The sequence below is a fragment of the Ranitomeya imitator genome, chromosome 2, assembly GCF_032444005.1.
Source record: "Ranitomeya imitator isolate aRanImi1 chromosome 2, aRanImi1.pri, whole genome shotgun sequence".
NCBI classification, from domain to species: Eukaryota; Metazoa; Chordata; class Amphibia; order Anura; family Dendrobatidae; genus Ranitomeya; species Ranitomeya imitator.
Window position 1 is genome coordinate 828338827 of NC_091283.1, and position 21498 is coordinate 828360324.

Genomic DNA, 21498 nt, shown 5'->3' on the forward strand with positions numbered 1-21498 from the left:
TGCCCCCATGATACCTCCCACACACCTTATGATACCTGTAGTGACCATGCACACAGTACAATGCTCTCCCACACAATGATGCCCCCATGATGCCCCCTCACACCTTCTGATGCCTGTAGTGACAATGCACACAGAACAATCCCCCCCACACAATGATGCCCCCATGATGCCCCCTCACACCTTATGATGCCTGTAGTAACCATGCACACAGTACAATGCCCCCCACACAGCGATGCGCCTTGGTGCCTCACACACATCTTATGAAGCTTCCAGTGACCGTGAATGCAGTACAATGCCCCCCACACAACGATGCCCCTATAGTACGCTAACACACCTTATGATGCCTGTAGTGACCATGTACACAGTACAATGTCCCCACACAGAATGATGCCCTCACGGTGTTCCCCACACACCTTATGATGTCTCCATACCACACAGCAGATTACAACAGCCAAGAGCAGATGTGATACAATGAGATTTTTTTCACAAGGTACCGGTATATAATATTCTAGTGCATTATTTTCAAGTTCTGTGTGCTGCCGAATCTGTGCCACAAGCCAAGCTCATGTCACATTCTAAATCTGTGTTTAACGTAGATGCTACATGGATCACAGGTGAAAAGGTTTTTATTTTATTTTTTATTATAGCACAAGAGGTAAAAAACAAACATTTAATCTGGAGCTGCACAGCGACACATATTTAGGCTGCACAGCGACACATATTTAGGCTGCACAGCGACACGTGTTTAGGCTGGGGCTGCACAGCGACACGTGTTTAGGCTGGGACTGCACAGCGACACGTGTTTAGGTTGGGGCTGCACAGCGACACGTGTTTAGCCTGGGGCTGCACAGCGACACATATTTAGGCTGGGGCTGCACAGCGACACGTGTTTAGGCTGGGGCTGCACAGCGACACGTGTTTAGGCTGGACCTGCACAGCGACACGTGTTTGGGCTGGGGCTGCACAGCGACACTTGTTTAGGCTGGGGCTGCACAGCGACACGTGTTTAGGCTGGGGCTGCACAGCGACACGTGTTTAGGCTGGGGCTGCACAGCGACACATGTTTAGGCTGGGGCTGTACAGTGACACGTGTTTAGGCTGGGGCTGCACAGCGACACGTGTTTAGGCTGGGGCTGCACAGCGACATGTGTTTAGGCTGGGACTGCACAGCGACACGTGTTTAGGGTGGGGCTGCACAGCGACATGTGTTTAGGCTGGGGCTGCACAGCGACACGTGTTTAGGCTGGGGCTGCACAGCGACACGTGTTTAGGCTGGGGCTGCACAGCGACATGTGTTTAGGCTGGGGCTGCACAGCGACACGTGTTTAGGGTGGGGCTGCACAGCGACACGTGTTTAGGCTGGGGCTGCACAGCGACACGTGTTTAGGCTGGGGCTGCACAGTGACACGTGTTTAGGCTGGGGCTGCACAGCGACACGTGTTTAGGCTGGGGCTGCACAGCGACACGTGTTTAGGGTGGGGCTGCACAGCGACACGTGTTTCGGCTGGGGCTGCACAGCGACATGTGTTTGGGCCGGGGCTGCACAGCGACACTTGTTTAGGCTGGGGCTGCACAGCGACATGTGTTTAGGCTGGGGCAACACAGCGACACGTGTCGCATGGCAGCGATTTGTAGACAAATCACACAACCAAAAACTTCTGTGCAATTTATCACACGACCATTTTAAAGCTGTGACTTTGCTGTGAGCGACATGGGTCTTGCTGCCAAAACTCGTTCTGTTACTGCTACATCGCAGCCTATGTTCCCTGCAAGATACGGTCACCTCGACCAACAAGTTGCAAAAATTTGGAACTGTTGGATTATTTGCAGTTTGCTTGCCGCGGCCACAGTACCTTCCACAATGAATGCATTACGCTGCGATTTAGCAGCGGTATAGAGTGATTTTTGGCTGCGCAACCTGCGTAGCTGCCAAAATTGCCGTGTATTTCCAGCCAAAATCTCCTTCATTTTATATATGAGGAATAGATTGCAAAAACCTTTTAATATATTTCATCTACTAAGCTCAACGGAGAGTAAAAATGTGATGTGTAGAGGGCTTCAGATGTATGCAATTAAATGCCTACACAGTTGCATAGAACTGCTATTAACTCCTATTATATAAATACATATACTGCACGGTATGTATATAATATACATGCTTATTGCGGCATTCAGTTGTATTGAATGGGCACATTATAAGTATGCTTATACTGAACATAGAGCCTATATATAATGTGAACAGATCCTGTATTGATTCTCCTATGTGAACTCTCAGCACCTGCCAGGTCTTATTAATGCCAGGTTAAAGGGAAACTGTCAGGGGATTTTTACATATATATGGCTGTGTAGGCGCTTATCCCCCAATAAAAACGAAACCTTTTTTGTGAAGATCCCTTGTGCCAGTCATGAGAAATCTAGTGTAGAAGATACAATTCAAGCTGGGGGCGTGTCAAGAAGCAGTCCAAGGTCATTGGCTGGAAGTGCACTGGAGGCGTGTCAGTGACTACTCTTGGGCTGCTTCTTGACACGCCCCCCAACTTGATTTGCATAGAATTTCTATTCTAGATTTCTCATGATTGTCACATCAGACTGTTACTAGAGATGGGCGAACCCAAACAGTAAAGTTCGATATCCGTACCGAACACCTACTGTTCGGGCATCAAACAGGGACTTCACCAGGATGTACATGTTACTGTTCGGATTCGGTTGCCGAACACCGGATGTTTGTCACGCTGTCATGTACATGACAGCACAGCAAACACCGCTACTAATCGGCGTTAAAATTATCCCCGCCGGTCAGAGAGACACAGTTCCTATGCTGTCAAATGACAGCGTGAGAATGCAGCTATGATAGGAGGTATATAGTTTACATCCAGTCATTGGTGTTGGCTTCTGGGACTACTGCTCCCATCAGAATAGAGGGTTCCCCACGCCATATTTTTTTAATTATTTAAAAAAATAACTTTAAAAAACATCATGCCCCCCCCCCCCATTTTTGACAACCAACCTTGCTACAGCTGGGGGCTGGTGTTCTCTGGCAGTTAAGGGGCCATGGAGATTTTGCCCCCCCCCCCCAACAGCTTAAAAATAGCAGCCAGCAACTGCCCAGTTCTGGCACTTTGCCCAGCTCTTCCCACTTGGCACCACTACATTGCATGGCACCAGGTAAAGTGCCAGAATATTTGTGGGGTTGATGTCACCTTTGTATTGTCAGGTGACATCAAGCTCACAAATTACTAATGGAGAGGCGCTTAAAAGACACCTATCCATTACTAATCCTGAAGTATTAGTATGTTATTTTAAATAAAACAAAACACAGTTTTACTTTTTTATTTAAAAATAACAAACAGTTATAGTCGCCTAACGCCTAATTCCATTGAATCCCTTGTATCCTGTAATAAAACAAAAATTAAAAACAACAATATCCCTCATCTCTTCATCGTTCTGTCCCACACCGTAATACATGTCTGAGGGATAAATAGTTTTCAATTGTTTGACGGTGCCAAAATGCGACTGTCCAGGCTGAGAACCACTGGTGAATGAGGTGCTGCGAGCTCAGCGTCAGTGACCAGCGGTCATCATCAAGGTTTCTTCCGGTCACTGAGGCTGTGTTCCCAGATGGCAAATGAACTGCGGTGACCTCTGCACTGTGAGAAAAATGTCTTATGGTGCAGAGGTGAGTTCACTGCAGTTCACCGGGAGAATGTCACTGCAGTGACATCCCCCGGCTGCCTGCTTTAGCAAGGCTGGTTGTCAGAAATGGGTGGGAATTATATTTATCAGGGAGGCCATTACCTCCAATATTGTTCTGACACAAGTCCCCTTTAAAGCAATTTTACACTATCTGGAACTACATGAAGTTGAAACATGTCCATATTTTATATCATTGTTGAAGAAAGAAAAGAAAACTATAGCTTGTGAACCTAAAATTATGAACTTAGAATGCAAGTCTATCCCCAGTTCACCTTACATCTTAGAGGAAAAACACAACAGACAAGTTTACAGAACATACTTAACCGTACGCTCCATGCGGTGCAGAGAAGACACAAGCATTTTCAGAAAAAAAAATTCCATTAAACAACATGGGGATGAGAGCGCATCTTCCGCTTTTTCCGGTGGCTACTTTGTAAAGCAGTTTTAGACGTAAGAAAAGAAATACAAAATGATAATAAAAAAAAATCTTGTGCATCTGACGGAGAGCCTCGGATACATTAGTTAATAAAAGGTACACTCTTGTCAGGATCACGGAAATTATTGTCAAGGATTTTGTCTGCAGGTGCATTTAAAATAGATTCTTCCAGGCTTCGGGGCTTCAGAAAACATTTTATGTCGAGTTTCTATGGTAACATTTAAAGTTAAGTTTCCAGTTTAAGCACCTCTAAAAATGGCAGTTTGATTTCCAAACAGCTTGCTAAACGTGTGACTGTGACAACACGAAGCTTCTCTTATTTCGAGCGAAGGAATGCAAAACTTAAAAAAAAAAAAATTAAAATCTCCAATTTTGTAATTTCGAGGTATTAGTGCAAATGTAACAGAGGTGATTCGTAAAGAAAGCCGAGATGTCCACTTTTCGGATATGTTGTGCAGGATAATGTAAGAAGCGGGGATCTGACTCCATTGTGACGGCACATTATATCGGAATCATGATGTGTGAACAAAAACCAATGGTTTCACAGCAGAAGTTCATACTCAAACTCAAAGCTCAAACTCAATGTGGACAAATCTGAACTCATCATCTTTCCTCCATCCCACAAATCTTCCTTACTTGACCTATCTATCGCAGTCAATGACATCATGCTTTCCCCTGTACCCGAAGTCCGCTGCCTCGGAGTAACCTTCGACTCTGCCCTGTCCTTCAAACCACACATCCAAGCTCTTTCCACCTCCTGTCGCCTCCAGCTCAAAAATATCTCCAGGATCCGTCCTTTCCTCAACCCCCAATCTACTAAAATGCTTGTGCACGCCCTCATCATTTCCCGCCTTGACTACTGCAACATCCTTTTCTGTGGCCTCCCTGCTAACACCCTTGCACCTCTCCAGTCCATCCTTAACTCTGCTGCCCGACTAATCCATCTCTCTCCTCGCTACTCCTCCGCTTCCCCCCTCTGCAAATCGCTAATACTGACCTACAAAGCCATCCTGTTGTGAATTCTGTGGCGGAGCTCCCTCCTGTGGTCACAAGTGGTACTTCGGCTGATTCTCTCTGGGAGCTTCCGTTTGTGGAGGAAACTGGTACTGCTGCTTCTGAGTTTCCTTCCTCAGGTGATCTGGTGAGGTCGTTAGGTGCTTCTCTACTTAACCCCACCTAATGCTTTGATTCATGCTTCCTGTCAATGTTCCAGTGTTGGACTTGTGTTTCTCTGGATCATTCCTGTGGCCTGCTGCTCTGCATAGCTAAGTGCTTCTTTGCTATTTGTTGCTATTTTTTCTGTCCAGCTTGTCTATTTGTTTTGCTGGAAGCTCTGGGACGCAAAGGGTGTACCTCCGTGCCGTTAGTTCGGTACGGAGGGTCTTTTTGCCCCTTTGCGTGGTTTTCTTTAGGGTTTTGGGTAGACCGCAAAGTTATCTTTCCTATCCTCGTTCTGTCTAGAATATCGGGCCTCACTTTGCTGAATCTATTTCATCCCTACGTTTGTCTTTTCATCTTACTCACAGTTATTATATGTGGGGGGCTGCCTTTTCCTTTGGGGTATTTCTCTGAGGCAAGGTAGGCTTATTTTTTCTATCTTCAGGCTAGTTAGTTTCTCAGGCTGTGCCGAGTTGCATAGGTAGCGTTAGGCGTAATCCACGGCTGCCTCTAGTTGTGTTTGGAGAGGATCAAGGATTGCGGTCTGCAGAGTTCCCACGTTTCAGAGCTCGTTCTATTATTTTGGGTTATTGTCAGATCACTGTATGTGCTCTGACCTCCATGTCCATTGTGATACTGAATTGCCTCGCATAACAGTACAGGAAGCCAAAAGTACTAATGATTCTCTATAGAGGGAAAAAAGAAGTTCTGAGACCATTTTTTTTTCTTGGCTTTGTGTTTTGTCTTTTTTTCCCCTAGACATTTGGGTGGTTCAGTACACAGGTGTAGCGATGGACATTAGAAGTCTGTCTTCATTTGTGGATCAGCTCTCGGCAAGAGTACAAAAGATTCAAGACACTATTGATCAGAAATCTATGTTAGAACCAAGAATTCCTATTCCTGATTTGTTTTTTGGAGATAGAACTAAGTTTCTGAGTTTCAAAAATAATTGTAAGTTATTTCTGGCCTTGAAACCTCGTTCCTCTGGTGATCCAGTTCAACAGGTTTTGATTATTATTTCTTTTTTGCGCGGCGACCCTCAGGACTGGGCATTTTCTCTTGCGCCAGGAGATCCTGCATTGAGTAATATCAATGCGTTTTTCCTGGCGCTCGGATTGCGATACGATGAGCCTAATTCAGTGGATCAGGCAGAAAAGAATTTGCTGGCTCTTTGTCAGGGTCAGGATGAGATAGAGGTATATTGCCAGAAATTTAGAAAATGGTCAGTGCTCACTCAATGGAATGAATCTGCGCTGGCAGCTATGTTCAGAAAGGGTCTCTCTGAAGCCCTTAAGGATGTCATGGTGGGATTTCCTATGCCTGCTGGTTTGAATGAGTCTATGTCTTTGGCTATTCAGATCGGTCGACGCTTGCGTGAGCGTAAATCTGTGCACCATTTGGCGGTATTACCTGAGCTTAAACCTGAGCCTATGCAGTGCGATAGGACTTTGACCAGAGTTGAACGGCAGGAACACAGACGTCTGAATGGGCTGTGTTTCTACTGTGGTGATTCAACTCATGCCATCTCTGATTGTCCTAAGCGCACTAAGCGGTTCACTAGGTCTGCCACCATTGGTACGGTACAGTCAAAATTTCTTCTGTCCATTACCTTGATCTGCTCTTTGTCATCATATTCTGTCATGGCGTTTGTGGATTCAGGCGCTGCTCTGAATTTGATGGATTTGGAATATGCTAAGCGTTGTGGGTTTTTCTTGGAGCCCTTGCAGTGTCCTATTCCATTGAGAGGTATTGATGCTACGCCTTTGGCCAAGAATAAGCCTCAATACTGGACCCAGCTGACCATGTGCATGGCTCCTGCACATCAGGAGGATATTCGCTTTCTGGTGTTGCATAATCTGCATGATGTGGTCGTGTTGGGGTTGCCATGGCTACAAGCCCATAATCCAGTATTGGATTGGAAATCCATGTCGGTGTCCAGCTGGGGTTGTCAGGGGGTACATGGTGATGTTCCATTTTTGTCAATTTCGTCATCCACCCCTTCTGAGGTTCCAGAGTTCTTGTCTGATTACCGGGATGTATTTGATGAGCCCAAGTCCGATGCCCTACCTCCGCATAGGGATTGTGATTGTGCTATCAATTTGATTCCTGGTGGTAAATTCCCAAAAGGTCGACTGTTTAATTTATCCGTACCTGATCACACCGCTATGCGCAGTTATGTGAAGGAATCCCTGGAGAAGGGGCATATTCGCCCGTCATCGTCGCCATTAGGAGCAGGGTTCTTTTTTGTAGCCAAAAAGGATGGTTCGCTGAGACCTTGTATAGATTATCGCCTTCTTAATAAGATCACTGTTAAATTTCAGTACCCCTTGCCTTTGTTATCTGATTTATTTGCTCGGATTAAGGGGGCTAGTTGGTTCACCAAGATTGATCTTCGTGGTGCGTATAATCTGGTGCGAATCAGGCGAGGCGATGAATGGAAAACTGCATTTAATACGCCCGAGGGTCATTTTGAGTATCTAGTGATGCCATTCGGACTTGCCAATGCTCCATCAGTGTTTCAGTCCTTTATGCATGACATCTTCAGAGAGTACCTGGATAAATTCCTGATTGTGTACTTGGATGACATTTTGATCTTCTCGGATGATTGGGAGTCTCATGTGAAACAGGTCAGAACGGTTTTTCAGGTCCTGCGTGCTAACTCTTTGTTTGTGAAGGGATCAAAGTGTCTCTTTGGTGTGCAGAAGGTTTCATTTTTGGGGTTCATCTTTTCCCCTTCTACTATCGAGATGGATCCTGTTAAGGTCCAAGCCATCCATGATTGGACTCAGCCGACATCTCTGAAAAGTCTGCAAAAGTTCCTGGGCTTTGCTAATTTTTATCGTCGCTTCATCTGCAATTTTTCTAGTATTGCCAAACCATTGACCGATTTGACCAAGAAGGGTGCTGATTTGGTCAATTGGTCTTCTGCTGCTGTGGAAGCTTTTCAAGAGTTGAAGCGTCGTTTTTCTTCTGCCCCTGTGTTGTGTCAGCCAGATGTTTCGCTTCCGTTCCAGGTCGAGGTTGATGCTTCTGAGATTGGAGCAGGGGCTGTTTTGTCGCAGAGAGGTTCTGATTGTTCAGTGATGAAACCATGCGCTTTTTTTTCCAGGAAGTTTTCGCCTGCTGAGCGGAATTATGATGTGGGCAACCGAGAGTTGCTGGCCATGAAGTGGGCATTCGAGGAGTGGCGTCATTGGCTTGAAGGAGCTAAGCATCGCGTGGTGGTATTGACTGATCATAAGAACCTGACTTATCTCGAGTCTGCTAAGCGTTTGAATCCTAGACAGGCTCGTTGGTCGCTGTTTTTCGCCCGTTTTGACTTTGTGATTTCGTACCTTCCGGGCTCTAAAAATGTGAAGGCGGATGCTCTGTCTAGGAGTTTTGTGCCCGACTCTCCGGGTTTATCTGAGCCGGCGGGTATCCTCAAGGAAGGAGTAATTGTGTCTGCCATCTCCCCTGATTTGCGGCGGGTGCTGCAAAAATTTCAGGCTAATAAACCTGATCGTTGTCCAGCGGAGAAACTGTTTGTCCCGGATAGGTGGACAAATAAAGTGATCTCTGAGGTTCATTGTTCGGTGTTGGTTGGTCATCCTGTAATCTTTGGTACCAGAGAGTTAGTGGCTAGATCCTTTTGGTGGCCGTCTCTGTCGCGGGATGTGCGTGTTTTTGTGCAGTCCTGTGGGATTTGTGCTCGGGCTAAGCCCTGCTGTTCTCGTGCCAGTGGGTTGCTTTTGCCCTTGCCGGTCCCGAAGAGACCTTGGACACATATCTCTATGGATTTTATTTCAGATCTTCCCGTCTCTCAAAAGATGTCAGTCATTTGGGTGCTCTGTGATCGCTTTTCTAAGATGGTCCATCTGGTACCCTTGTCCAAGTTGCCTTCCTCCTCTGATTTGGTGCCATTGTTCTTCCAGCATGTGGTTCGTTTGCATGGCATTCCAGAGAATATCGTTTCTGACAGAGGTTCCCAGTTTGTTTTGAGGTTTTGGCGAGCCTTTTGTGGTAGGATGGGCATTGACTTGTCTTTTTCCTCGGCTTTTCATCCTCAGACTAATGGCCAGACCGAACGAACCAATCAGACCTTGGAAACCTATCTGAGATGCTTTGTTTCTGCCGATCAGGATGACTGGGTGTCCTTTTTGCTTTTGGCTGAGTTCGCCCTTAATAATCGGGCCAGCTCGGCTACCTTGGTTTCGCCATTTTTCTGCAATTCTCGGTTCCATCCTCGTTTCTCTTCAGGACAGGTTGAGTCTTCGGACTGTCCTGGTGTGGATACTGTGGTGGACAGGTTGCAGCAGATTTGGACTCATGTAGTGGACAATTTGACCTTGTCCCAGGAGAAGGCTCAACGTTTCGCTAATCGCAGACGCCGTGTGGGTCCCCGACTTCGTGTTGGGGATCTGGTTTGGTTATCTTCTCGTCATATTCCTATGAAGGTTTCCTCTCCGAAGTTTAAACCTCGTTTCATTGGTCCTTATAGGATTTCTGAGGTTATTAATCCTGTGTCTTTTCGTCTGACCCTCCCAGATTCTTTTTTCATACATAACGTCTTCCATAGGTCATTATTGCGGAGATACGTGGCACCTATGGTTCCATCTGTTGACCCTCCTGCCCCGGTTTTGGTGGAGGGGGAATTGGAGTATATTGTGGAGAAGATTTTGGATTCTCGTGTTTCAAGACGGAAACTCCAGTATCTGGTTAAATGGAAGGGTTATGCTCAGGAGGATAATTCCTGGGTTTTTGCCTCTGATGTCCATGCTCCCGATCTTGTTCGTGCCTTTCATGTGGCTCATCCTGGTCGGCCTGGGGGCTCTGGTGAGGGTTCGGTGACCCCTCCTCAAGGGGGGGGTACTGTTGTGAATTCTGTGGCGGAGCTCCCTCCTGTGGTCACAAGTGGTACTTCGGCTGATTCTCTCTGGGAGCTTCCGTTTGTGGAGGAAACTGGTACTGCTGCTTCTGAGTTTCCTTCCTCAGGTGATCTGGTGAGGTCGTTAGGTGCTTCTCTACTTAACCCCACCTAATGCTTTGATTCATGCTTCCTGTCAATGTTCCAGTGTTGGACTTGTGTTTCTCTGGATCATTCCTGTGGCCTGCTGCTCTGCATAGCTAAGTGCTTCTTTGCTATTTGTTGCTATTTTTTCTGTCCAGCTTGTCTATTTGTTTTGCTGGAAGCTCTGGGACGCAAAGGGTGTACCTCCGTGCCGTTAGTTTGGTACGGAGGGTCTTTTTGCCCCTTTGCGTGGTTTTCTTTAGGGTTTTGTGTAGACCGCAAAGTTATCTTTCCTATCCTCGTTCTGTCTAGAATATCGGGCCTCACTTTGCTGAATCTATTTCATCCCTACGTTTGTCTTTTCATCTTACTCACAGTCATTATATGTGGGGGGCTGCCTTTTCCTTTGGGGTATTTCTCTGCGGCAAGGTAGGCTTATTTTTTCTATCTTCAGGCTAGTTAGTTTCTCAGGCTGTGCCGAGTTGCATAGGTAGCGTTAGGCGTAATCCACGGCTGCCTCTAGTTGTGTTTGGAGAGGATCAGGGATTGCGGTCTGCAGAGTTCCCACGTCTCAGAGCTCGTTCTATTATTTTGGGTTATTGTCAGATCACTGTATGTGCTCTGACCTCCATGTCCATTGTGATACTGAATTGCCTCGCATAACACCATCCACAACCTGTCTCCTCCATATATCTCTGAACTAATCTCTCGATATCTTCCCTCACGTGATCTCCGGTCCTCCCAAGACCTCCTTCTCTCCTCCACACTTATTCGCTCCTTATCCAATCGCCTCCAAGACTTCTTCCGAATATCCCCCATCCTCTGGAACTCTCTGCCCCAACACGTTCGACTATCAACCACAGTCGGATCCTTCAGACGGAACCTGAAAACTCATCTCTTCAGGAAAGCCTACAGCCTGCACTGACACCGCTGCTGCCTCACCAACACCGGAGCTACCGCCTCACCAACACCGGAGCTACCGCCTCACCAACACCGGAGCTACCGCCTCACCACACCGGAGCTCCTGCAACCCTCAACCTACTGTCTCCTTCCCCATAATCCTGTAGAATGTAAGCCCTCAAGGGCAGGGTCCTCGCCCCTCTGTATCAGTCCGTCATTGTTAGTTTGTTTACTGTATGTGATATTTGTAACTTGTATGTAACCCCTTCTCATGTACAGCACCATGGAATCAATGGTGCTATATAAATAAATAATAATAATAATAATAATAACGTGGCTGTTCACCCTGAGGATACAGGTGTGAGGACAATGAGAGCCTTCCCAGTACATAACAGGTGACCAATCACCTGTATACGGCCGGATCCAGAGGAATGGACTATAGCGCGTCCCCGGAATAACTACGCATCCGCCACTCCATCTGTTTCTTTATTTTATGACATTTTACTTTCTATGGCTTATTTTGTTGTGTTTTACTTATTTAAGCCTGCGCTTGGGTATAGGGGGTGCAGAGGATGCAGTCACATCCCTGTCTTGGTGCTTGACCTCTCTGACAGGTAGAGGACTATCCCCCATCTTGTGAAGTCCTTTCCTGCAGTATTGTAAGATTATGTTGCCGTATCCAAAATCCTTTCCTGCAGTATTATAATACTAGGGTGCTGTATGGTCCCTTCCCGCCATGCCATAAAACGAGGGTGCTGTATGCTAAGTCACTTCCTGCAGTGCTGTAATAGCAGGGTGCCATACGCTTAGTCCACTTCTACAGTATGTAACAATGCTACTGACTGGGGAGCAATCAGAGGTATCACAAGAACCGTCTCTATTTAAAGCCCGGCTGGTTTATTTCAATCCTCATAACCCACATCACAGGAAAACTTAAATAGAGCCTTTGTCCAGCACAAAGTGAAACATAAAGTAACAAGTCTACACAATAGTGCTGGTTAGCCCACCTGCCTTAGAGTCCAGCACTGGCATCACTATCTCCGCTTTCTGTCGGTTTGAACATGAAGGGGAAGTATGGGAAGCACCTGATCTCTGACTTCCTCTTCATGTTCAATTCGTACGAAGGCAGAGACAGCGACACCAGCATTGATTGGGCACTGCACCGTGTCCTGCAACCGCACAAGAGCCCCGGGACCGTGAGTGTTGACTCCACTGAAACAGCGCTGGCACAGGAGGTGAGTATAAGCTTTTTTATTTTATTGCGGCCATACATTTAGATCGAGATGGGGTTGTCCTAGTAGTGGTCAACCACTTTAAGTCCTTTCCTACAGTATTGTAAAAGATTATTGTGCAGTAAGTTCCTTCTTGCAGTGCGGTAATAATCGTGCACTAGGTCCCTTCCTGCAGTAATGTAACAGTGGGGCACTGTGTGCTATGTTCCTTCCTGCAGTACGGCACTGTGCACTATGTCCCTTGCAGTACGGCACTGTGCACTATGTCCCTTGCAGTATGGCACTGTGTGCTATGTCCCTTGCAGTATGGCACTGTGTGCTAGGTCCCTTCCTGCAGTGTTGTAATAGTGTAGCAATGTGTGCTAGGCCCAATCCTGCAGCACAACACTGCGCTAGGTCCCCACCTACAGTGTCATAATAGTGGGGCATTGTGCGCTAGGTCCCTTCCACATGTCCTTTCCTACAATATAGTAATAATAGACCTTTGTTCGGTAATTCCATTCGTCCAGTGCGGTCATAATAGAGAACAGTGCACTAGATTCCTTCCTACAGTGTCATAATAGTGAGGCACTGTACGCAAGGTCCCATCCTACAGTATGACACTGTACACTTGATCCCTTCATTGAATTTTGTAATAGTGGGGCACTGTATGCTAGGTTCCTTCCAGATGTATGATACTGTGTACTAGGTCGCTTCATGCATTGTCTTAATAGTGGGGCACTGTACACTATGTCCCTTCCTGCTGTACGGTATTCAAGTGCGCTTTAAAAACCCATCTCTTCAAACAAGCCTACCACATCAACTACTCAGTAAACTAACTTTGTCCTGCTCCCTCCTTCCGAATATTATCTTCATGTGAATCTGCGCCCTACTACTCATCTGTCTCCACACCCTCCATGCACATGATAACTGCACTTGATACTTGACTATTGCACTTAAACACACGGGCTGATGACCGGATCATGCAGCTTTATATGAAAATCCCTATTTATTATAATTGACAGACCTGAAATAACAAGCACTTTTCACCTATTGTGTCCCCCCATTTCCTTGTAGATTGTAAGCTTGCGAGCAGGGACCTCACCCCTAATGTCACTGTTTAAATTGTCTTAACTTGTACTGAATTTATTGTCTGTACATGTCCCCGCTTATTGTAAAGTGCTGCGGAATTTGTTGACGCTATATAAATGAAAATTATTATTATTATTACTGTACTGTGCGCTAGGTCCCTTCCTGCTGTAGGGCACTGTGCGCTAGGTCCCTTCCTGCTGTATGGCACTGTGCACTCGGTCTCTTCCTGCTGTACAGCACTGTGCGCTAGGTCCCTTCCTGCTGTACAGCACTGTGAGCTAGGTCCCTTCCTGCTGTACAGCACTGTGAGCTAGGTCCCTTCCTGTTGTACGGCACTGTGCGCCAGGTCCCTTCCTGCTGTACGGCACTGTGCGCTAGGTCCCTTCCTGCCGTACGGCACTGTGCGCTAGGTCCCTTCCTGCTGTAGGGCACTGTGCACTAGGTCCCTTCCCGCTGTACGGCACTGTGCGCTCAGTCCCATCCTGCCGTACAGCACTGTGCGCTCGGTCTCTTCCTGCTGTACGGCACTGTGCTCTCGGTCCCTTCCTGCTGTACAGCACTGTGCGCTCGGTCCCTTCCTGCTGTACAGCACTGTGCACTCGGTCTCTTCCTGCTGTACGGCACTGTGCGCTAGGTCCCTTCCTGCTGTGCGGCACTGTGCGCTCGGTCCCTTCCTGCTGTACGGCACTGTGCTCTCGGTCCCTTCCTGCTGTACAGCACTGTGCGCTCGGTCCCTTCCTGCTGTACAGCACTGTGCGCTCGGTCTCTTCCTGCTGTACAGCACTGTGCGCTAGGTCCCTTCCTGCTGTGTGGCACAGTGCGCTAGGTCTCTTCCTGCTGTACGGCACTGTGCGCTCGGTCTCTTCCTGCTGTACGACACTGTGCACTCGGTCTCTTCCTGCTGTACGGCACTGTGCGCTCGGTCTCTTCCTGCTGTACGGTACTGTGCGCTAGGTCCCTTCCTGCTGTACGGCACTGTGCGCTAGGTCCCTTCCTGCCGTACGGCACTGTGCGCTAGGTCCCTTCCTGCTTTAGGGCACTGTGCACTAGGTCCCTTCCCGCTGTACGGCACTGTGCGCTCAGTCCCATCCTGCCGTACAGCACTGTGCGCTCGGTCTCTTCCTGCTGTACGGCACTGTGCGCTCGGTCCCTTCCTGCTGTACAGCACTGTGCGCTCGGTCCCTTCCTGCTGTACAGCACTGTGCACTCGGTCTCTTCCTGCTGTACGGCACTGTGCGCTAGGTCCCTTCCTGCTGTGCGGCACTGTGCGCTCGGTCCCTTCCTGCTGTACGGCACAGTGCGCTAGGTCTCTTCCTGCTGTACGGCACTGTGCGCTCGGTCTCTTCCTGCTGTACGACACTGTGCGCTCGGTCTCTTCCTGCTGTACGGCACTGTGCGCTCGGTCTCTTCCTGCTGTACGGCACTGTCCGCTCGGTCTCTTCCTGCTGTACGGCACTGTGCGCTCGGTCTCTCACTGCTGTACGGCACTGTGCGCTCGGTCTCTTTCTGCTGTACGGCACTGTCCGCTCGGTCTCTTCCTGCTGTATGGCACTGTGCGCTCGGTCTCTTCCTGCTGTACGGCACTGTCCGCTCGGTCTCTTCCTGCTGTACGGCACTGTGCACTCGGTCTCTTCCTGCTGTACGGCACTGTCCGCTCGGTCTCTTCCTGCTGTACGGCACTGTGCGCTCGGTCTCTCCCTGCTGTACGGCACTGTGCGCTCGGTCTCTTTCTGCTGTACGGCACTGTGCGCTCGGTCTCTTCCTGCTGTACGGCACTGTGAGCTCGGTCTCTTCCTGCTGTATGGCACTGTGCGCTCGGTCTCTTCCTGCTGTACGGCACTGTGCGCTCGGTCTCTTCCTGCTGTACGGCACTGTGCGCTCGGTCTCTTCCTGCTGTACGGCACTGTGCGCTCGATCTCTTCCTGCTGTACGGCACTGTGCGCTCGGTCTCTTCCTGCTGTACGGCACTGTGAGCTCGGTCTCTTCCTGCTGTACGGCACTGTGCGCTCGGTCTCTTCCTGCTGTACGGCACTGTGCGCTCGGTCTCTTCCTGCTGTACGGCACTGTGCGCTCGGTCTCTTCCTGCTGTACGGCACTGTGCGCTCGGTCTCTTCCTGCTGTACGGCACTGTGAGCTCGGTTTCTTCCTGCTGTACGGCACTGTGTGCTCGGTCTCTTCCTGCTGTACGGCACTGTGAGCTCGGTCTCTTCCTGCTGTACGGCACTGTGTGCTCGGTCTCTTCCTGCTGTACGGCACTGTGCGCTCGGTCTCTTCCTGCTGTACGGCACTGTGCGCTCGGTCTCTTCCTGCTGTACGGCACTGTGCGCTCGGTCTCTTCCTGCTGTACGGCACTGTGCGCTCGGTCTCTTCCTGCTGTACGGCACTGTGCGCTCGGTCTCTTCCTGCTGTACGGCACTGTGAGCTCGGTCTCTTCCTGCTGTACGGCACTGTGCGCTCGGTCTCTTCCTGCTGTACGGCACTGTGCGCTCGGTCTCTTCCTGCTGTACGGCACTGTGCGCTCGGTCTCTTCCTGCTGTACGGCACTGTGCGCTCGGTCTCTTCCTGCTGTACGGCACTGTGAGCTCGGTTTCTTCCTGCTGTACGGCACTGTGCGCTCGGTCTCTTCCTGCTGTACGGCACTGTGAGCTCGGTTTCTTCCTGCTGTACGGCACTGTGTGCTCGGTCTCTTCCTGCTGTACGGCACAGTGCGCTTGGTCCCTTCCTGCTGTACGGCACAGTGCGCTCGGTCCCTTCCTGCTTTACTATAACATTATGCCGCTCTGCATGGAGGGGTTTAGAATTGTTACTGTCCACCAGCCCCTCACTCTAAGATCGCTTGTAGACCCCCACCACCACTTCAATACATTCAACTATTTATCTTGCTATTGATAAAGTGCATCCTCCATCTCTGCTCCTCCTGATATAATTCCCATTTACCTTTTAAATTGCACAGGATGATTATCTAAACTGTTTTTTAGAATTCCTCATAGACCCCCAATTAACCCTGTGCGTACATTATACTGCCATCTGTTGTGTGCTTATCCCACACACACACATAAAGAATGGCTGACGATCGCCAATAAAGAGCTGTCAGTATCTTTACATATTTACATTCTAAATTGTACTCCTGTTCCCGCTACGTGGAGAGCGGCGGAGCCTCCGTTAATTACCGTCATTTGCTTTTAACTTCAGATGCATCTCAGTCCAGGCATCTAAAACAAGGAAACCCATTTTGTTTTTTTTCTCGGAGTTGCTGCTTTTCACCAATCCCTAGAATATAATTAGTTTCCGAAAATAAATCTTAAGTCAAGGGGAAAGAAGGAGAGAAACGGGAAGAATTGGGTTATTTGAAAATTACATTGAATCAAGAGGCAGAAATGACCAGACCTGCTTCTAAGAGCCTAAAATTACCAGATGTAAAAAAAAAAAATACTAAATGGCCTCTCGTTCTGTTGCCATGGTAACCAAGCATCTTTACAATAGGCCTATATTTTCCTTTGGGGTTTGCAAAGCCATTCAGTCAAACCATTTACTCTTCACAGCTTTCAACCTGCACACAAATGTCTCCGAGCTGCTTTTCTTATTTTCTTATTCTTTTTTTTATTATTCTTTTATTTTGGGGAACTTTCGGAAAGTCGAATCCATTTCAAATTAAAGCTCTGGCATTTTTGAGCAATGTGTGAATGCCTCCATTATTAATAAGGGGCAAATGGGAGAGGGAAAAAAAAAACGGAAGGATATGGAGCGAAACAATGCCGCAGATGCTATTTTCAATCGCTGCATTTTAAGGCATTACAATAGGCGTATCGCTGCCGTCCTACAGCATTACTTAGTGTTTAAGACCTCTCTTCTGAAGAAGTGAAGACGGCCGCCTCCTCGTGTTAACTTGTTCTGTGCCGATAAGTGGAATTTCTTCATATGAGAACACGGCTTAGACCATGTGCATCTTTCCAGTGACGTTTGGGAGAAGCACCAGAGGAAGGACCGGGAAGGTCTCTGAAGCACAGGAAAGACGACACCGTTTATGGTGCTCGGCAATTTTTGTTTTGCAGCCAAACCACACCCTTACTCCAGTTCTTTTTGTGCATCCATACAAAAATAACGCCCCCAGTGAAGCCCCTGATAGTTTGCCGTCACAGTTTACAATTTAATACCCACACAGATATCCCCATACAGAGTATGATGCCCCCACAGTGTCCCCCCTCTAGATGGGCCTCACAATACTACCTTACACAATGATGCCCCCTACACAGTATAATGCCCGCATTGTCCCCCAACAGTGATATCCCTAGTGTCCCCTCTTCACAGTATGTTGCCCCCAGTTCACCCACATAGTAGGATTCCCCTAACATCCTCCATACACAATGATACCCCCATAAAGAGTATGACAGCCCCTCAATGTCCCCCCTCTTGGTGACTCCACAATGCAACCTTACACAATGACACCTCTTATTCCACACAGTAGGATGACCCTCATTTTCCCCATTAACACATTGTTGCCCTTAGTTCCCCCTACATGGTAGGGTTCCCCCAGTGTCTTCCACACTCAATGATGCCTTCATACAGAGCAGGGGTATCAAACTGCATTCCTCGAGGGCTGCAAACAGGTCATGTTTTCAGGATTTCCTTGTACTGCATAGGTGATAATTTAATCACCTACACAAATAATGAGTTGGTGATTAAATTATCACCTGTGCAGTACAAGGAAATCCTGAAAACATGACCTGTTTGCAGCCCTCGAGGAATGCAGTTTGACACCCCTGATACAGAGTATGAGGCCCCCACAGTGTACCATCTCATAATGTTTTCAGAAAGCTTCCTTTCACATTGATACCTCCCACACAGTATAATGCTCCCATCGTCCCCCAACACAGCATGATGCCACCAGTGTCGCCTCTTCACGGTATGTTGTCCCCAGTTCACCCCATATAGTAGAATTCCCCCAGTGCCCTCGACACACAATTGATGCCATCAACACAGTATAATGCCCCATTGTACCCCTACACAGTATGATTCCCCCAGTATCCCCCCTTACAGTATGTTGTCCCAAGTTTCCCCCACATAGTAGGATTTCCCCAGTGCCCCCTCTATACACTGTTACCTCCAGTCCCTCCCACATAGTAGGATTTCCTCAGTGTCCTCCACACACAATGATGCCCCCATAGAGTATGACAACCCCACAGTGTCCCATCTCATGATGTTTCCAGAAAGCTACCTTACACAATGATACCCCCTACACAGTATAATGCCCCCATTATCACCCAACACATTATGATGCCCTCACCTACTGTATTCTCACCCATCCCTTGTAGATTGTGAGCCCTCGCGGGCAGGGTCCTCATTCCTCCTGTACCAGTTATGACTTGTATTGTTTAAGATTATTGTACTTGTTTTCATTATGTATACCCCTCCTCACATGTAAAGCGCCATGGAATAAATGGCGCTATAACAATAAATAATAATAATAATAATGCCCCCATAGAGAGTATGACACCCCCACAATGTCCCCCTCATGATGATTCCAGAAAGCCAGTTACGCAGTGCCATCTACACAGTATAATGCCCTTATTTTCCTCCCACACAGTGTCATCCCCTTTTCAGTATGTTGCTCCTAGTTTCCCCACATGGTAGGATTCCTGCAGTGTCCTCCATACACAATGATGCCCCTATACAGAATATGACACCCCCACAGTGTCCCCCTAGTGATATTATCAGAAAGCTAACTAAAACAATGCCATCAACATAGTATAATGCCCCACACAGTATGATTTCCCCAGTATCCTCCTCTTCACAGTATGTTGCCCCCAGTTTCCCCCACATAGTAGGATTTCCCCAGTGTCCCTTCTTCATAGTATGTTGCTCCAGTTCCTCCAACATAGTACGATTTCCTCAGTGTCACCTCTTCATAGTATGTTGCCCCCAGTTTCTCCCACATAGTAGGATTTCCCCAGTATCCTCCTCTTCACAGTATGTTGCCCCCAGTTTCCCCCACACAGTAGGATTTCCCCAGTGTCCCTTCTTCATAGTATGTTGCTCCAGTTCCTCCCACATAGTACAATTTCCTCAGTGTCACCTCTTCATAGTATGTTGCCCCCAGTTTCTCCCACATAGTAGGATTTCCCCAGTATCCTCCTCTTCACAGTATGTTTCCCCCACATAGTAGGATTTCCCCAGTGTCCCTCCTTCATAGTATGTTGCTCCAGTTCCTCCAACACACATAGTAGGATTTTCCCAGTGTCCCCTCTTCACAATATGTTGCCCCTAGTTCCCCCCACATAGTAGGATTCCCCCAGTGTCCTCCACACACAATGACTCCCCAGAGTATGACACCTCATAGTGCCTCTCATGATCTCATTGAAGCACCCTACACAGTATAATGACCACATTGTCCCCCCACAATGTATGATTTCCCCAGTATCCTCATCTTTACAATACGTTACTCCCAGTTTCCCCCACATAGTAGGATTCCCCAGTATCCCCCACACACACACAGTAAAGCCTCTCACATAGTATGATGCCCCCCACATTTCTACTTTCCACAATGACGCTTCCTACACAATATGATGTCCTCAGGGCCCCCTTGCACAATATCCCTCACATAATAGCATGACACCACAGTGTCCTCGTCACACCCAATTCCCGTAAACACCTCCAGCAATTCTAAAAAGAAAAAAACACTCTCCAAGCCTCGCTATCACATGTGTGGTCCATCGATATAGTGACATCATTATGCCTCCCACACCGAGCCTCAGATTCCTGACGTCAGCATTCTATTTAGCTTTATTGAAGACCTAAAGAAGTAGATACAATTGGAAGTAGGACATGACACCAACTTCCTGAGACTGTCCCACAGGAACGCGGATGATTGGAAGTCATGACTGACCACCCTGGGTCGGAATCCACTATGATGGTCGTCTGGTTCCCTATGAAATAGGTCCCAATGTGTGTGTGCCAGAGATAGGGATTAGATCTTAGCACAGGGACTGATGGCAGCATTTACATAGTATAGTGCACACGCCCTGCCACTCAATGTTTATTCGATTGACAGAAACCAGAAGTGCTGTCTATGGCTTGCCAGTGCCTGGGACAAGGCAAGTACTACTCTCCCAAATATATGCAAATTGCCTTTATGAGGAGGAAAAGGACTTGAACTCTAGTGCGAGCTATTGGAAGTAGCAATCCTAAAAGTCAATATCAACTCTTTAACGAGCCTTGTCATATGACTTTGGATAAAAGCCAAACCAGAATCTTAATTAGCAGACATGTTTTGGGGTGTTGCCCCTCTTCAGTGCAATGAGTGACATCTGATTTGGCTGTATGAGAGGCCTTTGACAGAGGTCTAAGGGTAACGTTTCTACAATACATGGCACTAGGGTTCAAGTCCTTTTCTTCTTTACAGAAGAAATTTGCATATTTAATTTCCCAGAGGAGCATTATATGGCCTATAAGTCTCCTTACACTAGCATGTCAGATATGTCACTCTTCACAAAGAGAAACATTACCCCTTACTCTCTAATATTATGGGAAGCATGCATTAGAGCCTGGGAGCATGATTGCAGCCAGGTATATTTTCCTTTGAAAAGCTCTGGTGATTCTAAGAAAACATAGTTTGAAAAGGAAGAGCCATGACTAGTCCTCACTGCCCCCAACTGGCTTCTCCCTGCTCCTCTCGAGGTAATTAACAGGTCTCTCTCTAAACCTATTTATTACCGATCCCGAGATCAGGGCTCTGTAGACTCATCTCGGATAACATGGAGGCCTCCACTCCATATGTTGTCCATCGGACTGTCTGAAAACGTCAAGTCCCATAGACCATGAATGAAGCCCAGCTGATATTGGGATTATTGAGGATAAGCAAAATTGTCCCATGGTAGAGTAAGGAAAGGGTTCATGTCTTCAGGCCTGCCGAATCTCAAAGGGAGTGAGGAGTCTCGGAGAAGACACTGAAACAAAATCTTGAGGGATATGACTAAGCTGGGTGGATACACTGAGTGTTTTTACTTATTATGCAGCTATGA

The 21498-nt window shown here is 47.7% G+C and overlaps 1 protein-coding gene across 1 annotated transcript in view; it reads left to right on the top strand.

The window, feature by feature from the left end:
• The window catches only part of SLIT1 (slit guidance ligand 1), a 364458-nt gene that overhangs the window by 319737 nt on the left and 23223 nt on the right, over nt 1-21498 (top strand). The gene's annotated exons all lie outside the window — the stretch shown is intronic.